Raw genomic sequence first — 14171 nt, 5'->3', positions numbered from 1 at the left:
TCGCGTTCGTGGTTGTGCCGCATCTTCATGGTGGGCATCAATTTGCTTCATGTATGGGTTGGAGGAGTTTGAAGTGGGTAGTGATGCAGCTGCAGTATGGCTTCTGGTCCGTGGTCATGTCTCATCTTCTGTGTGGGTATGAGTCTGCTTTCTACGTGAAAGTGTGGTGGTAGCATCTAGTGTGGCCCTCGTGGGTATGGGTCTGGTGTCATTCTTCATGTTAGGTACTCGTTTGTTCATGAGGGCAGGTTTCCAAATGGCTGGTAGGCGGGAGGTATCATCTCGTTTATTCATGCTGTGTGGGCGTTTTTCTATCTCTATGGCTTCTCTGATTATTCTGTTGTTGAAGTGTTTGGTTTTGGTGATAGTTTTGGTATTTTTAAAGTCAATCTCATGTCCTGTGGCTTTGAGGTGTTGGACCAGGGAAGAGGTCAGTTTTTCTTTTTTGATTGAGTTCTTGTGTTCTTCAATGCGTGCACTTATTCTTCTGTTAGTTTGTCCGATGTATGTGGTGGGGCAGGCGGTGCAAGGGATTTCGTATACTCCTTGGTTTTCCAACTTTGTCTTTAGGGTTTCTTAGGATGGTGGATATTTTTTTGTTTGTGCAGAATGCTGTTTTAATGTTGTGTTTTTGGAGGATCTTGCTGATTTTGTCTGTAGTGCCTTTTATATATGGGAGGAGGGCTTTGCCGTTCTCTTGTTCTCTGTCTTGGATTTTGGTTGGGGTTTCTTTTTGGATTAGGTGGGAAATCTTCTTTCTTTGGAATCCATTGGCTGTTAGTACATTAGTGAGAGTGTGTAGTTTGGTTTTTAGGTATTGTTCTTTGGCTAAACATTTTGTTCTGGAGATGAGTGTCTCGGCTACGGAATTGATCTGTGCTGGGTGGTGGTGTGAGAGTGCGTGTAGATAGCGGTTTGAATGTGTTTTCTTCTGGTAGATGGTGTGTCCTAGGAAGCCATTGGATTTTTTGTATACTAAGACATCTAGGAAGGGAAGTTGATTGTTAGCTTCTGTTTCCATGGTGAATTGTATTTTTGGGTGTAGGCTGTTGAGGTGTGTGAGGAAGTTGTTCAGTTTTTCTTTCCCATGTGGCCAGATTATGAAGGTGTCATCTATGTATCTGAGCCAGAGTTTGGGTTTGTGATCATATTTTTCTAGAGCTTGTGTTTCAAAGTGTTCCATGTAGCGGTTTGCGATGACAGGTGAGAGGGGTGATCCCATGGGTGCTCCTTCTATTTGTTTGTATTTTTGTCCATTGTAGGTGAAGTATGTATTGGATAGGCAGTGGTTGGCCAGATCTAGGATGTGCTTGTGGGGGTTGCCTGAAGATGATGAATGAGACTTCATCGAAACGTCGCCTAGATACTTCCAATTTTACGTGGGAGAAAACCTGAATAACCAAAGATATATACATACATACATACATACATACATACATACATACACACACACACACACACACACACACACACACACACATTTATATTGATACAGTTACCTCATATGTCTGAGGTAACTTAAAGAATTGCAATGGCAAATAAAGGTGGAGCTAAGGCAGGGACCCAAGACAAATCTAAAAGAGATAAGGGTCCTTAAAAGGCCACAGACAAGGATGCTACCTGACACCAAAAGGCGTTGGAAAAGCAAATTGAAAGGTACGCAAGGGAGGCTGAGAGGAATTCCCAGTCCTGTACTCCAACTCCACAGCCTCAGATTCAGTGCACCCTATACCCTTGGACTTGTCCATGCCATCTCGGCCACCTGGCACCATAACATCAGGTTTACAGGTTTCGAGACGAGCCCCTGAAGCAACCTTCACACCAACAGCGGCTGCCCTATGCCAGGAGGAGTTCCTTCTAGATGAAGTTCCAGAAACAATGAAGGTATGGATGGAGTTAGCAATCTGCAGAGGTATCACAGCAGGGGTACAACAAACCATGATGGCCAAACAGATTCCAGCATCGGAATGTGACTGACAGTCTGTAAAATCTCCATGCAGAACTGATTTGCATTACCCTCAGGTACCTCCCCAAGGGGAGTTTTCTATGATTTCCCACATGCCTTCACACAATTTACAGGAAGAGGAGGAACAAGAGGACCTAATGGAGCAAGCAGAAGCTGTTTCAGTACACAATAGTGAGGTCTTATTGGAGGCGGACCCCCTGGAATGAGGAATGTCAAATGATGAGGGCATCAAGCTTGACCAACCTACTTTTACGGGGTTATTCCATCCCCAACTTTTCAAATTGCTCCTTTTTAAGGCCAAAAACACAGCTTGCCTTGAAAAATCTTCCTCCGTCCAACAACCGGACTCCCCAGAGGAATCAGATGATTTGATTTTCTCACAACCCATTAACTAAGTGGATGTTATCCCAGTCCCGCAAATGTTTTCAGATCTAATCCAGAAGCAATGGGCTTCAGCAGCAGCATACCCAGCCCCCACTAGTTTTGACAAAAAGTTTTTCAATTTGGCTTCATATTTTTCAAATTCCCTCAATACTCCTGAGGTAGATGAACCAGTGGTGGCATTAGCATCCTCCTCTGCAATTCCCACCAAAGCGGAGGCCCTTAAACCAGAGGAAAAGTAAGCGGAGATAGCTCTCCAAAAGGCCCATCAGTCTGATGCGTGGGCCATAAGGGTAGCAACAGCCGCATCCTTTTTTACTAGATCTTCCCTCAGATGGCTCCATCATCTGAGGGACTCTATACCAAATTCTAACATCAGGGCGTATCAAGACAACGCCAAACTGATTGCAGCCGCAGAGTTTTCAGTGGACGCTACATTTCATGCAGTTAAATTCTCAGCTTGAGCTATGGCATCGCAGGTCACAGCTCGCCGATTGCTCTGGCTCAAGCACTGGCAAGCCAATACCAAACATAAATGGAAACTTGCCTCTTCCCCAATTTCGGGGGACAAATTGGTGCTGCTCTGGATCCGCTTCTGATTGAGACCAGAAGTAAAAGGAAGATTCTCCCCTCCCTTTTTCATCGCTCAGACAACAGAATTTATCAGCCCTTTCGGAGAGGCTCCTTTTGTCCCTACTATCAGGGACATTTCTCCCCTAGATGTCAGAGAGTATCAGGATTTTGGAGCAGCCAGCACTCTGAAAGAGCGGACTTTTTGGACAGAAATCGTATTGGGGGACAGGGAAAAAGACCATTTAGGGGGGTGTATCAGGTAAGTACCAACACCCCTTCTGATCAGGTTAGTTTGTTTATGATATCCTACTTTCAGATTAATGGAAGGCATAAAGGGCTAACATTTTTAAAATAAAATAAATTAAATATGTTCTCATGCCCTTTAATTTTTTTGTGTACCTATCTTGGCCTGAGATTGACACGAACCATATTTTCTATTTTTCCTTTGCATTCACATAGAATCATAAGCCATATACAAGTGGACCTAGTTTGTTTTTTTCTGCATGTCTAGTCCTATTTGTGTGATAGAGTAAATAAAAAGCACATTGGTGAAACATACAGTTGTAATTTGTAGATTTTAAATAAATGAAAATGGATAAACAAGAATAAGTTCAGGTTAAGAAGCATTTGAAAAGAGAACAAAAAGGCAAGATGCCAAGTTTGGATTAAGCATTAAGGTTTAGTGATTTGTTTTATCAATGGACATCAGAGGGAAGAGTCACACAAGAATGGTCGAGTACAAGAGCTTATACAAATAATGTATAATGGATCAAGTTTCGCAATATATTACACAAAAATACAGTAAATAAACTTGTGTATCTGCTTTCTTCTGGCTGCTTTCCATTGACTTACTTAACAATCATGGTGTTCACTTTACAACTATGGTGTTTGCTTAAGTGTTACAAAGAAAATAAAATTAAGTCAGTCACATGGATGTCTTGACTTAATGACCATCATGAGTTATGATGGAATTTTCCAAGTTATAACTGTAGGTTGAGGACTATCTATATTAGCAAATGCATTTAAATCTGGATTTACTTGTGTCAGATTTTTTTAAAAAACTATTACAACTCTTTAAATCAACACTCAGTGATTTTAACAGTATTAACATTATATTAATATTATAGTTGTTCTAAGTTAGCCTTCCCCAAACAGTAGCATAGACTGATTTTAGTGGATTTTGTCCCTGCATTCACGATAACTTTGTTCAGTAATCTTCCAGTCAGCAGGATCAACACAATTATAGGAAGTGAACTCTAATATATCTGAGAGACACCAAGTTTCAAATGATGCTTTTAAGTTGCAGCTGTCATTTCTTGTGAACAATCATTGTTTCCATTTATTCTTAGCAGAACAAATCTATTTCTGGATTCAAAGGCATGTAATAGTTATCAATCTGTACTATCAGTTCATCGTAGCAGCTTAGCTATGCTGCTACATTGATTTTTGCCATTTAACCTGTTTCGTTAATCAAATCTCTGTCAAAATCTACTGACTGAGCCAGCTATCTGTCTCATGCAGGGAATTAAATGTTTTGAAGGGATTTTGAAACAGAAGAGCTTGTACTGATGTAACGAATAAAATATCATTTCTTGCAAAATGAAAAATATAAAACTTATTATTTTGGCTGCCCGTTTATTGGAATAACAAACAGCTTTTTCTACCATATGTGAAGAAGCACTAGGTTTCCAAACAAAAGTTAGAAGAAATTAACAGAGTAGTGGTAAATTCATCAGAACCACCAGAAATTTGTAGTAATTCCGTTCCCATGTCCAAGACTGTAGATATTGTTAGCTGTATAAATGTATAAATGTATCCATTAATTAAAACAGTTTATTTAAAAATATTCACAAACTTTTAAATGTTTAAGTTCTTTAAAGTGATGGTCTCCAATTTTGGCAGTTTTAAGACTTGTAGGAATTCCCAGCCAGCATGGGAAGTCTACCAGTCTTAAAGTTGCCAAGGTTGGTGACCCTTGCTTTAAAGGATAACTTTAATATATTTCTCTCCTCTATCAGGTAGATGTTATACTTTTAAAGGTGTAGATTATAAAAAGCATAAAACTAGAGAAGATGCACAATAGGGAAAATAGAAATTATTAAGGACAAAATTAATCCCTGTACGTTGGATTTTTCTGATGTTGAAAGAAGGTTCATAAGAAGTGAAACCTGTTAAACATATGTATTAATAGGAAATTATGAAGTGTTTACTTACTTTTCAGTATTATTATTTTGCTCATCCATTTATGCTATATGTGAGGAGATTATGAACAATAAGAGGAAGTAATTCTTTTATAAAGTAGAAGCATGTCAAGCAAAGCTGTTAAAAACTTAATAAAAATTGAATTAATCTGAAATAAGCATATGCTGAAAAGAAGAAGGAATAAGGGAAGAGGAGGATGGAAAGAAGGAAAAAAGGAAAGAAAGAACAGGAAGGAAGAAAGGAAGATATCTGATACTCATTGCCAGCTTCCTACAAGGAAATTCAATGGGGAAGTCAACAGGAAGTTAGAAGCCATTCCCACTGATTTTTGCCCAGCCGTGGTCATTCTGTTTCTCTATATAGATAAGGACATATCTTTGAATTGATGATCAGAAAGTAAGCAAGAAACATGAAAAAGGGGGATATCATGAGAACTGATGATGTCTATGAACAAAATTATAATGTTGGGTAAGATGAAAGAAGCAGAAGACAGGATTGGCAGTGCATGAAATGAATAGGGCGAGGACTGAAAGTCACAGAAATGTACCTTATACATCACTTTACAGTGCTTTACAGCCCCCTCTAAGTCTTTTACAGAGTCAGCATATTGCCCCCAACGATCTGGGTCCTCATTTTACCCACCTTGGAAGGATGGAAGGCTGAGTCAACCTTGAGTCTGGTGAGATTCAACCTGTCAAATTGCAGTCAGCAGAGGTAGCCTGCAGTACTGCACTCTAACCACTGCGCAATCGTGGCTCATATAATGTGACAATAGACAGGATGGCTTGGAGAGTTTTATCTGCAGGGTTATCAGAGATTGGCTACATCTCCATGGAGCATAACAACTACTGTTGTAGTAACACATATCTATTGTAGTAACTCATCCATGCATATTGGCTGTGCATGGATGAGGAAAAAAAACCCTCACCAATGGTTAGGAATTAGCCTCCAGGGCTGTACACTTGACTACGAAGTTTTGAGAAATCAGCAGAATAGTATCCTGGATATTAGGGCTGGATTCAGGAAATATGTGACATCAATACATGAAATGGCAATCTTTTTTATCAAAGCAAAAAAAAAAATACTACAATTTGTTTCTGTTTGGCATAGATTTCAATTACAACACAGGTGTCAAATTCCTGGCATCATGTTGCTGTCACGTGACATATCGTGATGTTTTTTTTGTTTTGTGGAGCTGGTTTGGGCATGCCCTGCTCATGATGCATGGGCTGCCAGTTTTACACCCCTGATTTACAACAAAGGTCAATTTTAAAAAAATGAAGTTTTTATAAATTGTTACTATTTAATAACATGATATGCTTAGATTGTTTACATATTCGCTTTGTCTTTTTCCCTATTATTTGTTGGTTGTATTTTTGAATTTGATACGCTCTTTTTCAAAATAATGTATTGAGGCTGCTTGTGTTGGGGTGATCTATTTCTCATGCTGGGAAAGCAGCCTTCTGTTATAAGATTCTAAGGAATAGGCTTATGGATCAATCCAGTCTTAGATATTTCAATGAATATGTAAAACTGGAAATGTAGAATGGACAGAGGCTTCTGAAAATGTTACTTTCAAGGCAGAGGAAGATAATAGAAGGAAACTAAAAAAAACTGGTCACATTTACAAGTTATGACAAATTTGTAAAAGTCTTATATGGATTGTACATAGATATGAGAACTAGATGGTTCTTTCATATACTTTACTGATGAGAATAAGTAGTGTGATTTTCCTTCCCTAGGAAAATGATTGGTAAAATGCCAGCCCATATTTCAGTGTTATCTCCAGACAAAGTTGGAAAAACTTTTTCATATATTCCTGGAGAGAGTAAGTTAGTCACTGTCTATAACCTGGACCACAAGCATCAATGATGTGAGACAAATTTACAGATTCGTATAACTGCAAGAATTTTAGGTAATCATTTAGGTATCTTTGAGCCATCATGTACAATTAGTGACAAGGCTAAACTTATTCCATGTTAGATTCTTCTTTAGCAACAATAATTGCTAAATAATTTCATACAGTTTACATTTATTTACATCTGTCACATTTATTTATTTAGGAATATTTTTGTTCCATAATTTAGCACACTTTTTTTTTTCAAAATAAGTGCATGGAATTTATCATCGCTACACTTTTATTGCATTATTGTAGCCCTATTTCTATTATGTGTGCTTGCATTTTTCTGACCTATTTTCTCTTTGTTCCTTTTTATTATGCAATTCTTTTATCATTTTCTCTCTATTTGCTTAAAAGCACTGCAAAATAAACAAAATGGCTTTCGTGAAAAGCAGGTGTTATTATTGGATTTTTCCACTGTGAAAAAAAGCTCCTCAGAAATGAAAGCATATTATATATGTTGTGTTGATGATCTTACATATGTTATGTTTTAGTCTATTCAGTTGCTTTACATATGAAATAAGAGAAAGTGTATTCCATGGAGGCAGGGGTGGGATTCAAAATTTTTAACAACCGGTTCTGTGGGTGTGGCTTAGTTGGTGGGCGTGGGTTGGTGGTCATGTTATTGGCTGGGCATAGCCAACTCAGTATCACTCACATTGAGGCACGCATCTCCTTGCCTGTCCTCTCATGACTGTGGGGATGCTGCAACAGTCATAAGTGTGAAAAATGGTCATAAGTCACTTTTTTCACTGCCATTGTAACTTTGAACTCTACACAAGCAAAGTACCAGCAAAGGAGGGGAAAAAAGTTCCTGAGACAGAAAGTCTAGTCCTGCCAAGAATGTAAAAAAGGGTTAATGGAGAGGCAGTTTCTGTAAGAAACACCAGAATGTTTCCTTCCTGCCTTCTTTTACAGGATTATGCCAGTAATTTCTTCTAACAACCGGTTCTCCAAACTTCTTAGAATGTTAACAACCGGTTCTAGCGAATAGGTGCAAACTGGTAGAATCCCACCCCTGCATGGGGGTTGATTCAATGAACAATGAAACTTTCTTTAAGATACTTGCAATGTCACAATGAATTAATTAAAATCCTTCTTACACTGAAATCTAAATCACATGTTTAAGACAACAGTGCATTTAACAGCTGTATAAAAACAATAATTAAAAAAATATTCAATAGATTTCTATATTCTAAAAATTGTCTTGCAGGGAAACTCAAAGAGTCTGCTTTATGGAACTAAATATAGCCCCGTTACACCTTTGGTAAAAAAAAACAACCAAAATAGCTTTGGGGAAGTGTTATGCGATTTTTTTAGGCTTTTTGCAGCAATAAATTCTTTAATCAAGATCCATTTATCAAAATTCATTATTAGTGATACTTAATGAGCTGTAAAGATCACACTTTTAAAAAATCCTGTAGCCAGGACAATTGAACTTTCATCAGCCATTTAAAACTGATAGGAAGTATCAAAGTTGTCCAATACTAAAAAGTTGACTTCTTTGTTCCATCCATCCTTCATTTCTGACTTGTATCCTTGGATCATTAGAATCTTCTGATTGGAGAGAAATACCCATAAGTTAGACAAGATAATTTACAACCACAGCTGTACTTTTGGGGGGGAGACTGTGTACCAAAACAGGATATTGCTGGAATGAGCAACACTTCAAAGGAAGGTTTAAGACATGAAAAAGATTAAGAGTCCCATGTTTCCACTTGAACCATTCAAGTGGAATTGGCAAGTGGATTGGCAGAAGTTGCCCCCCCCCCAAAGGCACATTCAAAGGTTTTTGATACAAAGACTGTTTCTTGAATAAATAAGGATTTAAAGACTGCAGAATTCACAGTACAGCTAGTGACTATTAGAAGGCAGAATGAAGGGAAATATAAGTAGAAAATATTGGATGGCAAGTATTAGAATTAAAAAAATATAAGACATTATGAATCAACCCCCCCGAAGTTAACACAAGTTGACTGTTCTCAACAGTGAGGCATCAGAATGTGCCAGATGTGTGTATCTTTACCTATTGCCATTCAGTGGTTTTCTGGATTTCTATTGCTCAGATATGCTAATGCTAGCTTTTTGGTCCTTGTCTTGTTTAATTTTTTTCAAAAATACATTCACTTTGTGTGTTGTGGAGTATTTAGTATGTGGGCTTTGTGTCTTGTGCATGTGTGAGTGTGTGTGTGAGAGAGAGAGGGGGGGGAGGGAGAGAGAGAAATTTAGTCTTATCTCTTTTAGAGAATATTGGAAGCATTATTTTTCTTTCCTGAAGTTTAGACTGGTGATTACATTTTTTTCAAAAAATTCAACTGAATAGATAGACTATATTGTCTTAGTAAATATGCTCTTTCATGCGACATTCCAACATTGTATTTTTACAGAAACAAAAAAGAAAAAGTAACTATCAAGATGTAAATTTCATACAAATATTTTTGAATTGTTTATACTAGACAAAATAGTAGCATTTTATTAGAGATAGGAATAGGACATAGTAAAAAAATAGGGTTGACTTTTCTGCTATTCTGAAGCTATGTTTCCTTTATTTAATTATTTTAATGTGAAGATTTTTTTTCCTGAGCCCAGAGATCATGTGAAACATTCTCAAATAATTATTCTTGAGTACATTCAAATAGTATTAGTACTTTATGACTGCCATTCTCATTGCACTCTTGTCAGAAGCTTCTAGGTTGAAAGGATTAACCTTTCATGGGGGGATGCCCAGTTGGGGGTCTCTTTCATGTCCTAGCAGGAACTGAAGTGAATGACAGGAGTTCACTCCATCCCACAGCAGCATTCAAGTCTCGAATACGGGCTTATTGCTTATCAATCCAGCTACTAACCATGTGAGCCACTGTGCTCCTATCACTGCCACTCGACAATAACTATTTTATTATTATGAATATAAAGGCATGTTCTTAAGACATCTATGCTTTAGATGACTGAAAAGCAACTGTGGTCTTCCGTTACTTAGTTTAATGTTCCTAGCTTATGCCCCTGCTACTGAGTTAAACATTCAGTAAGAATAAAGCTACTATTTCATGCCATATACATATTTCAAAGGATTCCAAGTAGTTTTGCATTTTTTTCTGAGCAACATGAGCAGTAATTTTCCAAAGGAAAATAAATGTAATTGATCATATGGTACCCTCTTATTTATTTGGTTTATTTGGTATCATTAACTTTATTTTTTATTTTCTCTGTTGCAGCTCCTTCAGGCTAGAAGGTATCTGAATATTTGATGACACAATAACCAGTTCTCCTATGACAGATTTGACAGTGCAACCTCTTTCAGGCAATACTACATAATAACAACATCGACTCTCCTTAGAGCATGAGGACCCTTGAGCCTGAGCACAACTGATATCTGGTGCCATCTACATTACTACACCGGCCTCATTTAGCAGCTATGAGCTGAGTCCTGACAAAAGCCACAGCCTTAAGCACCATGCACTCTGATTGAAGAAACGGAAGTCAGTTACTTTTGTGACCCATTGCAGAAACAACAATTGCCGAACAGCATTCCTGTGATCCAGCCAAATGTGTTAAATAGATGTAGCAAAATGAAAGTTGGAAGCACTTAAATGGATCAAGCGATGCCAATGCCTATTGTGTGGAAGAGAAGGCTATTATTGTCTCCTGTGCAAATTCAAAGCCATAGAAGAGAGAAGTTGATGCTAAAATGCTTGGAAAAGGTTGGTTCCTGTCCTTTGCTGAAACAATTCAACTGTTACAGCATGCAGCTCAATGCACTTCTAATATTTGCACTGTCGCTTTCATTCAGGGGAATGATGTAAGCCATTATTTGCACAGATGGCCACATGAAATTTTAGCCAACAAGAAGATGTATGTTGAGAGTTTGAGAGCAAAAAATAAATAAATTTGTGTACAAAAATGAAGAAAACATAAAGTCCCTCCATCACTTTGCAGCTGGAATCTTTGAGAAAGCAAATACTTGCTCTTAGAACTGAGATAACAATAATGATAACAAAAAAAGCATCAACAAGCTAACATGGATTTTAGAATCAATCTAATTTTAATACATTTTTGTACCAGTGTAACAACAAAGAAATTAACCAAGATAACTGATATGTTCCTAATGAATACTGACAGAAACTTCCCAATTACTATAAAGGAAGAAAACATGTTTGTATTACATATTTGACATATGACATTTTTATAGCTAAAAATCTGTTCTACATGGAAAATGTATCAGATAAATAGGCATTTTCAGTTTATTTTTCTAAATAAATGTGTTTGTATCATTTGCATTTAATTATTTTTGCTGATTTTCATTACTCAACCACTATTTCCTCTTTCACTAAAAAGGGAAACATAAAGAACCAAAACATAGGTTTTGCCATGCTAAAATCAGAATGATTTGCAGACTGAAAGCTTTAATATAGAATGTTGTTTGTAGAATTATAAAGTATATTTCTATGGTAAATGCATATGGAAAGTAAGAAACTCTGTATTTTAAACTTTACTTTCAATACATAGGTTATTTTTACTATTCCAAGGAAGTATTTAGTTAGCATAGTTTATTGGGGAGTCTTAGATATGATTAATTATGTTTGCTATAGTTTATATTGAAGCTATATGTGCATAACACAAGACATGATCCAGTACCTGATCTCTGCACGGTCAAAGGATCTGAGGGTAATATACAACACAGTGAGTGTTAGTATCCATCTCCAAAAATAATTCCCATATATTAGGCCTCAGCTCCAGGTATTGTATGGCATTTTGGATGGAACTGGAAGATAATGGATATATCGATGGGCATCCACAGAAACTTCCTGTTTTTGTCAGTTACCAAAGCAACAGAGGGCTGCAAACTCCATTCCTTCGGGGCATGTATGTGATGTCAAGGGAAATATAAAAAGGATCACTTCAGCTTTGAAAGTTTTGGAGTCATATAAATTGTTCCTTTTCCGATATAAGCTGTTCGGTCCCCACTGTTTCTCCTTCCCAAGACTATCCCATTCAATTCCTTAGCCGTAATCCAAAAATGGATTGATACAGGACCAGTAGGTAGAATTATACCTACACTTTCTGCTTATAAATGAAGGGCTGGATTTGGTCTCCAATTTGCATTTATTTTCAAGAAGACAATAGAATCATTGCATTGCATTGAATGTATTTTTCATTTTTTAAAAAAATCCAAATCTTGAAAGTCTTACAGTAAATTTCAGGCAGCTTTACAATTGCATTTTTCTTCATTGGAAGAGAAACAGGTGAAAGTCAAGTTAATCTATCAAGACAGCCATTTCATTTGACACAGAACATTCTAGTATCAATTATCAATTAAATTTTCTTAAAAGTTAAATTGGAATGCAAACAAAATTGATTCTGTTACTTCCGATCATATAGTTTAAGCCTTGAATATTTATTTTCATACAATATTATTAAAACACACACAAAACAAAAGCACGCTATCCGAGAATCCCTAAATTCTAACAAAAGTCCACTTACTGCAAAAATAGAATGTAAGAATCTGTATGGCAATGCAATTCGATGTTGTATATCTGGTTTTAGTTTTAGAAAATTAATTAACTTTCAAGTAGTCTGATTCTTAAACATAACACATGATACCATGCAATTCTTACCTAGCAGGAATTTATTTCCATGCTGTAACTTACAGTTCTTACTACATGTCATTGTTGAATGAGTTACAATTTGGGGAATGAGAGAATGAGAAATTGGGTAAGATTGTTGAATACAATTTGCAAACTGGAAGAGTTGCTGTACTCATTCAGTGCAGTATTTTGTTATTAGTTCATAAATTCCTTTGATGCCAGAATTGTTTTGAATAAAGTATATATTTTCCTTTTTCCAGAGTTCTCTATTTTGTGTATAATTTTCCACATACAAATGCAGAGTGACACACATAGAATAAATGACATTTAAAATACCTTTGGATACCAAGCATTTTTAAATCAACAGTGGAATGTACTAGGCATACAATTTAAGAAAATAGAAACAGGCTTTATTGAATGACACCATCTGGTTGAGTCTGACCTCTGATGACCATGTAGGTAATTTACAGCAGTTCCAGGGACATTCCAGGTTCTCGATGCTGTCCACCTTACATTTTGTGCTGTTTCTTCTCCCTTCATCTTGTGAAATTCTAGTCTGTCATCTGTTTGAATCACATGCCCAAAGTATACATTTCTGCTTGTTGAAAAAAACACAGGCAGTTTTTAATCTTTTTATTTTTTTTGTATGAAGGGTTTCCATTTGTGGAACTGACTAATTTTTATACACCCAAATATATTCATCCATGAATACAGCTTCACAAAAAATACCACAAACCATTTGTTATTTTCCATTATCTCAGAATTCTAATGAAGTTGCTAATTGAATCCAACTCCATCCAAAACAAGACAGTTACCAACACCCTTTTAAGATAGTTTTCCTTCCCCTTGTTTAAATGTATTCCAGACTAGCAATGAATCCAGACATCAGTTCACAGTTTCTAAAGCTTAAGTCACACAAGGCTAGTAATGTGTAAGAAACTCCTAATTACTTTAAAGTGATTCCTAGCTTCAGTGTTTTTCTTAGTAATGTGATAATAAATTGCATGAATGGTGTTTTCAAGATAAATAGGTCTTTGATTGGCCAACATGGCATAGGAAATGTGAATCTCTGAATAAATAAATAAAAACTTGAATTCTGCCTGAAAGTTCTCTTGCTCCCTAACTGAATTATAACAGATTGATCAGTTGTTAGATCTAAAGTTGCTTCAGGAATTTCTTCTACATTTTTTGATCACTCATTTAATTCTGATACAAAAGGTACTGATTTTGAGATACCTTTCATAGGAATAGAAAGTTCTTGTTGAATTTTTATGGGTGACAGTGCAGGAATTTTGCACTTGCCTCCATTATGGATTGAGCAGAGATTGTGTTTTATCTGATTGTACAATCATCTCTACAGCAATTTGTAGCAGCCAATTTTCCCATCGCTTAGTAAAAAGTCAAGGGAACAAATCTTGATTTAACATCAAGAAAGGGAGGCAGCTAAAAATGCTACAAACTAATGAAAAGATAAGCTGCAGACCAAAACACATAATGTTCTCCCATTTTCAATGATAAATAAAAACACCACTGAAAGGAATTTAGGAAAACCTTTTTCCTTTACAAA

At 36.6% G+C, this 14171-nt stretch overlaps 1 protein-coding gene and 1 pseudogene across 1 annotated transcript in view; both read left to right on the top strand.

Moving 5' to 3' along the window:
- Nucleotides 1–12859, top strand: part of PRR16 (proline rich 16) — a 121860-nt gene extending 109001 nt beyond the window's left edge. The window contains exon 3 of the mRNA XM_026720383.2: nucleotides 10235–12859. The gene's annotated coding sequence lies outside the window, so the exon portion shown is untranslated. The remainder of the gene's footprint in view (nucleotides 1–10234) is intronic.
- Nucleotides 2176–10267, top strand: LOC148127339 (uncharacterized; annotated as a pseudogene).
- Nucleotides 12860–14171: the final 1312 nt, after the last annotated feature.

Source organism: Pseudonaja textilis, chromosome 2, assembly GCF_049901715.1.
Source record: "Pseudonaja textilis isolate UNSWEBS1 chromosome 2, rPseTex1.2, whole genome shotgun sequence".
In the NCBI taxonomy this organism is placed as follows: domain Eukaryota; kingdom Metazoa; phylum Chordata; class Lepidosauria; order Squamata; family Elapidae; genus Pseudonaja; species Pseudonaja textilis.
This window is presented reverse-complemented; position numbering and strand designations above follow the sequence as displayed.